We start from the raw sequence: 8,508 nt of genomic DNA on the forward strand, positions 1-8,508 counted from the left end.
GAATTTATTCAATAATTATGATAAAAAACTGGTTACTTGTGGAAACAAAAAGAACCTTGTATCATATGGATTTATTTTACATAAAAAAACTAAAAGTACTAAAGAAATATAAGATAATATTTTTATACTTCTTTAGGTGGTGATTTATTTAGATAGAAATTAAAATCAGACCACGGAGAAAAAGCTTCGCATGTTTGACCACATAAACTTCTATATTGCAAGACACTATAAATATACTTGAAAGATAAACAGTAAATAAGAAAAACTGTGCAACATATTTATAAAGGGTTAATATCCATAATATAAAGATCTTATAAAGTCTACACAGTATATAAATGAGCAAAAGACAAAAAAAGGTAATTTTATGTTAAAAATTATGTTAACATAAAACAATTATGTTTAAAAAGTTAACATAGTTAACAATTATGTTTAAAAAGATGCTCAGCTGAAAAAAATCAAAAGAATGAAAATTAAGACAAGATGTTTTTCATTTGCCAAATTATCAAGGGTTAAAACTGTGCTATTACACAGCACAACGTAGCCCAGTGCAATAGAAATTTCTGAAATGATAGAAATAGTCTGTATATGTTGCCTACTATAGTAACTACTGGCCACAGGTTGTTATTGTGCAACCTGAAGTATGACTAATGAGACTGAGAAACTAATTTTTAAATTATATTTAATTGTAATTAGTTCAAATAGTCACACACTGGCACTGCCTCCATTTTGAACAGCATAGCTATAGATAATAAACGGTGTTTTTGAGGGCCGTATTAGTCCATTCTCATGCTGCTATGAAGAAATTTCTGAGACTGGGTAATTTATAAACAAAAGAGGTTTAATTGACTCACAGTCCCGCATGGCTGGAGAGGCCTCAGGAAGCGTACAATCATGCCAGAAGGAACCCCTTCACATTCACAGGGCGGCAGGAGAGAGAATAAGTACTGAGTGAAGGGGATAGCCCCTTATAAAACCATGAGGTCTCGCGAGAACGCAGTCACTATCACGAGAACAGCGTGGGGGCAACTGCCTCCATGATTCAATTATCTCCACCTGGTCCTGCCCTTGACATGTGGGGATTATTACAATTCAAGGTAAGCGCTGGGTAGGAACACAGCCAAACCGTATCGAGGGGCTAGGAAAATGGCAACAATCATACCCTGATGGTATGAGTATAAATTTAAGAGGAATATTTGGAGGAAAAAATTCTAATATTTTTAACAGCAATATTTACAGTGTTTTTACATTGGTATTCTCTCCAGTCTAGCAATTCCATTACTAGAAATTTTCTTATTAAATACTCCTACAAGGAAGCAGAGGTATATACAATAGTAGTTTTATTACAGCCTTAAAACAATCATATTGTTCATCAATACGAGTTTGGTTAAACTGTGGTAACTTTAAGCAATAAAACAGAAAGCAACTTTAGAAAAATGTTTGATAAATATTTACTGTCATGGAAAAATGTTCATAGTGTGGGGTTAAGTGAAAATGCAAATTAATCAATATAAAATTTATAATTTTCTATTAATTGAAATATTTGATTAATAAGACCGGACTATGTGCATAACATTCTGATGTATCTTATCACAACACATGTTCATTCCAGATAATTAGAAAATACAGAAAGCAAATACAATAAATTTTAAATTACTCATAATCTTGTCAGGACTTAAGGAACTTTATTAAAACTTTAACATAGAAATTACAATACGATACTATTCTGTATTTTTTTCCAATTAAAACTATATCAAAAACATCTTTTCATATCAATAAGTCAATTAAAATTACTTCAGAGTGTTCCATTATGCTTGTTACAATAATTTATTTAAACAACTTTGAATTAATGCATACCTAGTTTTTCTCGTTGTCTACTTTTTTTTTTTTTTTTTCTTTTTTTTGAGATGGAGTCTTGCTCTTGTCACCCAGGCTGGAGTGCAATGGCGTGATCTCAGCTCACTGCAACCTCTGCCTCCCAGGTTCAAGCAATTCTCCTGCCTCAGCCTCCCAAGTAGCTGGGAGTCCAGCCACTGCCACCATGCCCAGCCCATTTTTTTATTATTATTATTTTTATTTTTAGTAGAGATGGGGTTTCACCATATTGGCCAGACTGGTCTTGAACTCCTGACCTCAAGTGAACCACCCTCCTTCGTCTCCCAAAGTGCTGGGATTACAGGCATGAGCCACCATGCCCAGCCTGTTGTCTACTATTAATACACACAACACTAAGATGACTACCCTTCTACTCAAGTCTGTACATACAGTTTTAGCTGTTTGCAATAAATTCTTAGATGTCAGAGAAGCCTATTACTAGCTCAATAACTAAACTCCCTTTTGTAAGCAAGGCCAACCAATGAATTATTCTTTGCAATTAGATATTTCTACTAATAGGATAATGTATTATCTAGGTTAGTAAAACCCTATTAAAAATCTACCAGATATTAACCTTTCTGACTCACTCATTCTACTGCCAAAAAATCTCCTCTTGATGAGCCTTAAGGAAATATTTGAGGCAACGTTCACAACTGAACCATTTAGTTTGTGACCATCCATTCTCTTTTCTTTTTCCTTTTATGACTTTTTCAAAAAAGACATAAAAATCTTTTTCAGTAAAAACCTGACCTAGAACATGCTGAGTCCCTTCTACCTCGGCAGTGAACTCCTTGAGACAGAAAACAAAACTGTGGCTAAAGAAATACAATCATTCTGGCCGGGTGCGGTGGCTCACGCTTGTAATCCCAGCACTTTGGGAGGCCGAGGCAGGCGGATCACGAGGTCAGGAGATCGAGACCACAGTGAAACCCCTTCTCTACTAAAAATACAAAAAATTAGCCGGGCATGGTGGCGGGCGCCTGTAGTCCCAGCTACTCGGAGAGGCTGAGGCAGGAGAATGGCGTGAACCTGGGAGGCGGAGCTTGCAGTGAGCGGAGACTGCGCCACTGCACTCCAGCCTGGGCGACAGAGCGAGACTCCGTCTCAAAAAAAAAAAAAAAAAGAAAAGAAAAAAGAAATACAATCATTCTTCCCAGAGTGAAGCAGAAGATGTTTCACAGACAGCATGTGTCCTCAGAGCAAATCTTGTTACAGTCTAGTATATGCCTAGATCTGGAAAATAACAAGATGAAAAAAGAGAACCTGAAAGACAGAACTTTGATCATTTGCAGAAGGAGAAACAGAATTCTCTACAAATTGCATTAAATTATTAGGTAAGGAAACAAACATTCCAATGCAGACCAGTCAATTAAGAGACAATATTGCCAGACAAATTCAGCCAAGGTTTCCACCCATATTCACAGAGGAAGGACCATCTAACTAATGTAGTCATTCTATGTATTTGTGGACTATATGATCATATTAAATTAACAGGTAATTAATAGTATATATTTCTCACTTCATTGTACAGGTTCAATTATTCTTAGCTAATCCTTTTTATGAGCTATAATACATTCCCAAGTAAAATATCTATGTCAAATAAACATCTGAAATAGGTAGAAGTTATTTTATTACTCAAATCAAGGCTATATTTTAAAAAATTAACAAGAATTGCAGAGCAAGTAAGCATTATCCTTTATAGAATACCCCTTAAGAAAAATGATTTCTATCAGCACATGCCATGTATTGCACACAATGCTTTGAAAATGCTTTATCTATTCATGTCATTTTGTACATTTAGTCTGTATTGACTAGCTCTTTAAATGAAGCACAGTGCTTATGAGGCCAGTGTGATAACCTCGACATCAATTAAACTATTGAGGTTAAATAACTTCAAGTTGCTTTAAGTGCATGAATGTGGTGCACGTGCACAGTACACAGGCAAACACACACACACTACACAAAACCAACAGTGAAAACTAGAAAAACTATGTTAATAATTTAGTGCAATTCACTACTACTTTTAGATAAAGCAAAACAAAACATGTCATGTTGATATGTTTTTCCTCTATAAAAATATCTCATTTTTCATTGTAGGCGAGAGAAATACCAATCTGAAATAACAGATAATTTGAATTATAGAAACATATCAAAGAAGTGTATATAGGATTATTTTTCTGAGTACACACAGTAATAATACTGTATTCTGCTAGAGATTCTTAGGAGTCTAACTGAAAGGAACCCAGGATCATGACTTGCTATGAGCATAACAACTGTTTGCCTCACATGTATATATCCTAAATTTTTGAAAGCAGGACCATTTAGTAGCAAGCATACTAAATAGTATTATTAAACATTAAGTCTGTGCTGGCCACTCTTCAATGCTTTACCCATATTTACAGTCAATCCTCACAACAACCCTGTAGATCAGATGAAAAAAAAAATAAAGAAACTTGCCCAATATTGTACAGTTAGAATTAAGAAAAGCTGGAACTGAATCTCAGGTATGTCTGACCCCAGACCCCAAGTTCATTAGCTACTACACTATATAGGCTCATGAAAATATCAAATAGCCAACCCACAGCCTTTTGTATATTTTTAGGATTTTAATAGGCCTTTTGTCTTAAACAATGGATAAATTTAAATTTAGCTCTTGTCTCAAATCCATTGGTTCACAATTCTTTATACCTATGTTCAATTGTTCAATGTGGAAAGGATATTATTATTATATTGATAATATTCCGAAGCAAACTTCCTACATTATCTAAAGTCCTTTGTGGGAATAGATGAAGTTAAAAGTAACTAAACACATACATATATACATAACAATATCTGTGAATATTTTTCTCTGCTAGAAATGAGACAACAGAAATGGGTAAGATGAGCAAGGAAATGCAGAAGAGTTATTGGAAAAGGAGACTTCAAGCCCACAAAGCAAATGTAGCAGGCAGAGAAGAATGTGAAACCACAAACCCTAGTTGGAGCCCCATCCCATGGGAAGGCAGGGAATTTTTTTCCCTTACTCCATGTGGGTATTACAAAGGTAATACAGTATAGTATAATGCCAGTACTTTAAGAAGCCTCTTCTGGACTTCTCTCTGAATGGCTTGATACAGAGATAACCTTTGTCCAAGCTCACATCAGGCCCTGAAATCCCACTGTGTACCAGAGGTGGCACAAGGGAGTCTTGGCTAAGGCTGGAAACCTGAGGCTCAGGACCAGCATCCAGGGCCAACCTCTTAGACATTCCCTTCTAAGGACTTTTAACCTCCCCGTGGGGAGCTCATGGCTTCCAGGGCCACCTAGCCTCAAGTAATGCCTGCACTCCAGCCTCTCTCCTCAGTGTCCAAGCTTCTAGAAAACAAAATCCATAAACACAGACGGCTTGCAAATAACTTCTACATTTTGCTCTCTAAGTCAACTTCCCCTGAAGGCACAGAGTCTGGCTACAAATTTGAACCCGGGGGAAATAATAGAGGAAAAACTAAAAATAATGTCTTGCCCATAAATAATATGCAAAGGTAAGGAAAACAATATTTTTTCCTCTTTTCTCTCTATCATGCCCTATTCCTCATTGACTCTTGCTTTATAAATCACACCCTCTCTAACTTTTACCATTTCTCTCATGCTTTCATCTCTCTTTTCCTATCTTTCCAGGACGTATACCCCTTACTTGAAATAGTGGTGCTGAAAAGGGCCTCCATTTTTGCTACAGTATTAGTTGAAACTGGCAGGGGAACACCCTGAATCTGTAGAAGTATTTGTTAATAATGAACTCTGAATCTTTTAAGTTTAATATTGTGTGTGTGTGTGTGTGTGTGTGTGTGTGTGTGCGCGAGAGAGAGAGAGAGGAGAGAGAGAAAGACAGAGACAGAGAAATCATTCTCCTTTTTTATTTTCAACAATGTTTGGCAATGACTATCCCAATAATCTTGAAGAAATTCCAGTCAAACACCTAATACCCACCCTGACAAATATGGCAAGTGTATATGCAGTGTTTATAATTTGATAATAAAATAACCACTTTAATTTACAAAAGCCAGTTCTCTGGCCTAAACTTTTTTCAGACAGACCCTTTAATATTTTCAAGTTTCCCAGCCCCTTAATTGTTTAACTCACCCAAGTTTTAGAACATTACAAAGAGAAGTTGCATTTAACAGATGTTCATTTCAAAGACCTTCAGAACATTATAAATTATGATAAATTAATTTCCTCATTTCACAGTTTGACAAAGCAGCTCTCAGAGCTTGCCTTGGTCTATACTAAAGGGAGGGAAGAGAAAAAAGCAGCAGGTCGGGATCCCAGGAAAAGGAGCGTCTCCTGACTCAGTAAGTGGCTCTGTCACATACAACTCATGTCGGCTCTTAAGGGGCCAAGCCAGCTGTATCCAATGTGCCACAAATGCTCTGGCCTCTTTTTTCTCCAGTTCAGTTATTGTGTCTATAAATTCAGCGAGCCACCTGTGCAATGTGCTCATCCGCAAGAACCCCAAAGGAGGCATTAACATATCAAGGCTCATAAAGTACAAATCCTTAAATGTGAAAACTGACACTTTCATCCTCTCCAGGCTACATCTATATAGATTTCTTTTTAATGAAAAAGAAAAGGCTTATTTTTTTGCTTACAGTAAAATGCCTTTGTGTGGTGTTACATAATTAATGACAGCATTTTTTAAATTTCTACTATTGTAAAGCTACTTAACTTTATTCTCCTTTGAATCTAAATGTGAGTCCATGGTTAGAATACCCATCCCTATCAGTAACTCATCAATCAATTTAATCATGAATATGACCTATGACTTGTGTTGGACAAGCATCAACTCATGGGACCAAAAACAAATAAAAGTAAGCTTTGAAACTAACTGAATACATCTTCCCCCACACACACACTTTCAATTCTCTTTTAAACTAGTTTTCCTGAAAATCTGTTACCTACTGGGGAATCCAACAGAGAATCCATTCCTCTACATTGCTTCTCTAACTCCAACAATAGTCAAACATTGTAATGTATTTAGTAACATACCTCTATTAGTATTTCACCTGGAAGGTTGTGATTATTTTCTCTGTCTCTTCCTTTATATTGTAAACTTCTAACAGCAGTTCTTAATGGTAGTTGAAAAGGAGCTGAACAGATCATTTAGGGACCTCTTTGTGTCTTTACATTCACCTTCCCATCACTTCTACCCACTCCAGAAGACTAACAGAACGAGAAGGTGGAGAGCAGAAAATGAAAAGGGGTCATGTGAAGTTTACAAAGCTCACTACTGTAAGGAGGAGATATAATGCATGCATATTTGTGTGCATATCAGTACCTGATACATCACAGGAAATTAATAAACTCTGAATAAATGAGTGAGTGAAACCAGGTAAAGCAAAACTTTTCCATTCTGATAAGTCAACACTAATAATTTCAAGTAAATTTGTTAACCAAGCCCATTTTGACCAAAAAGAAAATACAAATTATTTGGATGCATTATTTTCTAATCAATATGTGTTGATTAAACCAGTGGTTGGGAGAGCAGAGAAGGTGGGAGATAATCATTAAGTGGGGGAAAGGAAGCAATGTTGATGTTTAAGGGCAAAGCCAGTGTAATGTATGGAAGGCAAAGAGAAGCTCTGGGGTTAATGACTGTTGGGCCACCAATTTCCGCATAAGAGCCAGAACACTTACTCACATTTGAACATGTGCCGAAAAGCTGAACCCCAGCTGCCATACTTCACCATTTCCTTACTGATAAAATATCGCAAATTATCATCAAAATGTGATAACTATTTAAGATGAGGCAATAAACACACATTTTGTGATACTCCCTGCATGATCAGAAGCAACATCCCTCCTTACCAGGGAGTGAGAGAAAGAAAAGGATGAGATATTCAGTCACTTAAGCTAGTTGAATTTCAGAGTGTGTATAAAAGAATTAACCTTACCCAAAGAGAGGTCTGGCCTTTGCCCTTGTCCTGTGGGAGGTGGTCTCTAGGAAGAGTGGCTTTGCTTACCTGGGGGCTTTAGGCCACACCAGACATTCTAACAACATGACTTATGATAGAGGCTTTCTGCCATGTAGTAACCACTCCACCTCCAAAGAGGCTGAAGACGAAAGGCCAGACACTCAGGCAGTCAGCTACATGATTGGGCCCCACTAAAAAGTATGAACGCAAAGCTCAGGTGAACTCCCTGGATGGCAGTACTCACTGTGTATTGTCACATGTCATTGCCTTTTTTTTTTTTTTTAGAAAAACAACGCTGTCCATGACTCCATGAGGAAGGGTAACTGAAAGCTCCCGGTTTGGAACCTTCTTGGATTCTGCCCCATGCATCTCTTCCCCTGGTTGATTTGTGTCTGTATCCTTTCCCTGTAATAAACTGTAAATGTGAGTAAAACAGTTTTCAGTGAGTTCTGAGTCCTTCTAGTGAACTCTCAAACCTGAATGTGGTCTTAGGAAGCCCTGATCTGTGGAGTTGTTGTCAGAAGTGGGGGCAGTCTTGTGGATGGCTCTCTAAGTTTCTACAGGGCTTCTCTGATTTTTTTAAAGTCACAGATTCTCAGTACTTCAACACAGGAATTAATTATTTCACATTTCAAAAGGTATGTATTATCAGCCGGGTGTGGTGTGGTGGCTCATGCCTGTAATCCCA

The 8,508-nt window shown here is 37.0% G+C and overlaps 1 long non-coding RNA gene across 3 annotated transcripts; it reads left to right on the forward strand.

Moving 5' to 3' along the window:
• The first annotated feature begins 966 nt into the window (after positions 1–966).
• Positions 967–8,255, forward strand: LOC131382965 (uncharacterized). 3 transcript variants are annotated; one of them, XR_009212599.1, is made up of 5 exons: positions 967–1,094; positions 4,728–4,915; positions 6,097–6,200; positions 7,065–7,237; positions 8,106–8,255. It is a non-coding gene; the product is annotated as an uncharacterized LOC131382965 (long non-coding RNA). The 3 variants fall into 3 exon arrangements; XR_009212601.1 differs by lacking the exon at positions 967–1,094 and adding an exon at positions 3,069–3,206; XR_009212600.1 differs by lacking the exon at positions 7,065–7,237.
• The last annotated feature ends 253 nt before the right edge of the window (positions 8,256–8,508 follow it).

This window comes from Hylobates moloch, unplaced genomic scaffold (genome assembly GCF_009828535.3).
Source record: "Hylobates moloch isolate HMO894 unplaced genomic scaffold, HMol_V3 SCAFFOLD_3, whole genome shotgun sequence".
Lineage (NCBI taxonomy): Eukaryota > Metazoa > Chordata > Mammalia > Primates > Hylobatidae > Hylobates > Hylobates moloch.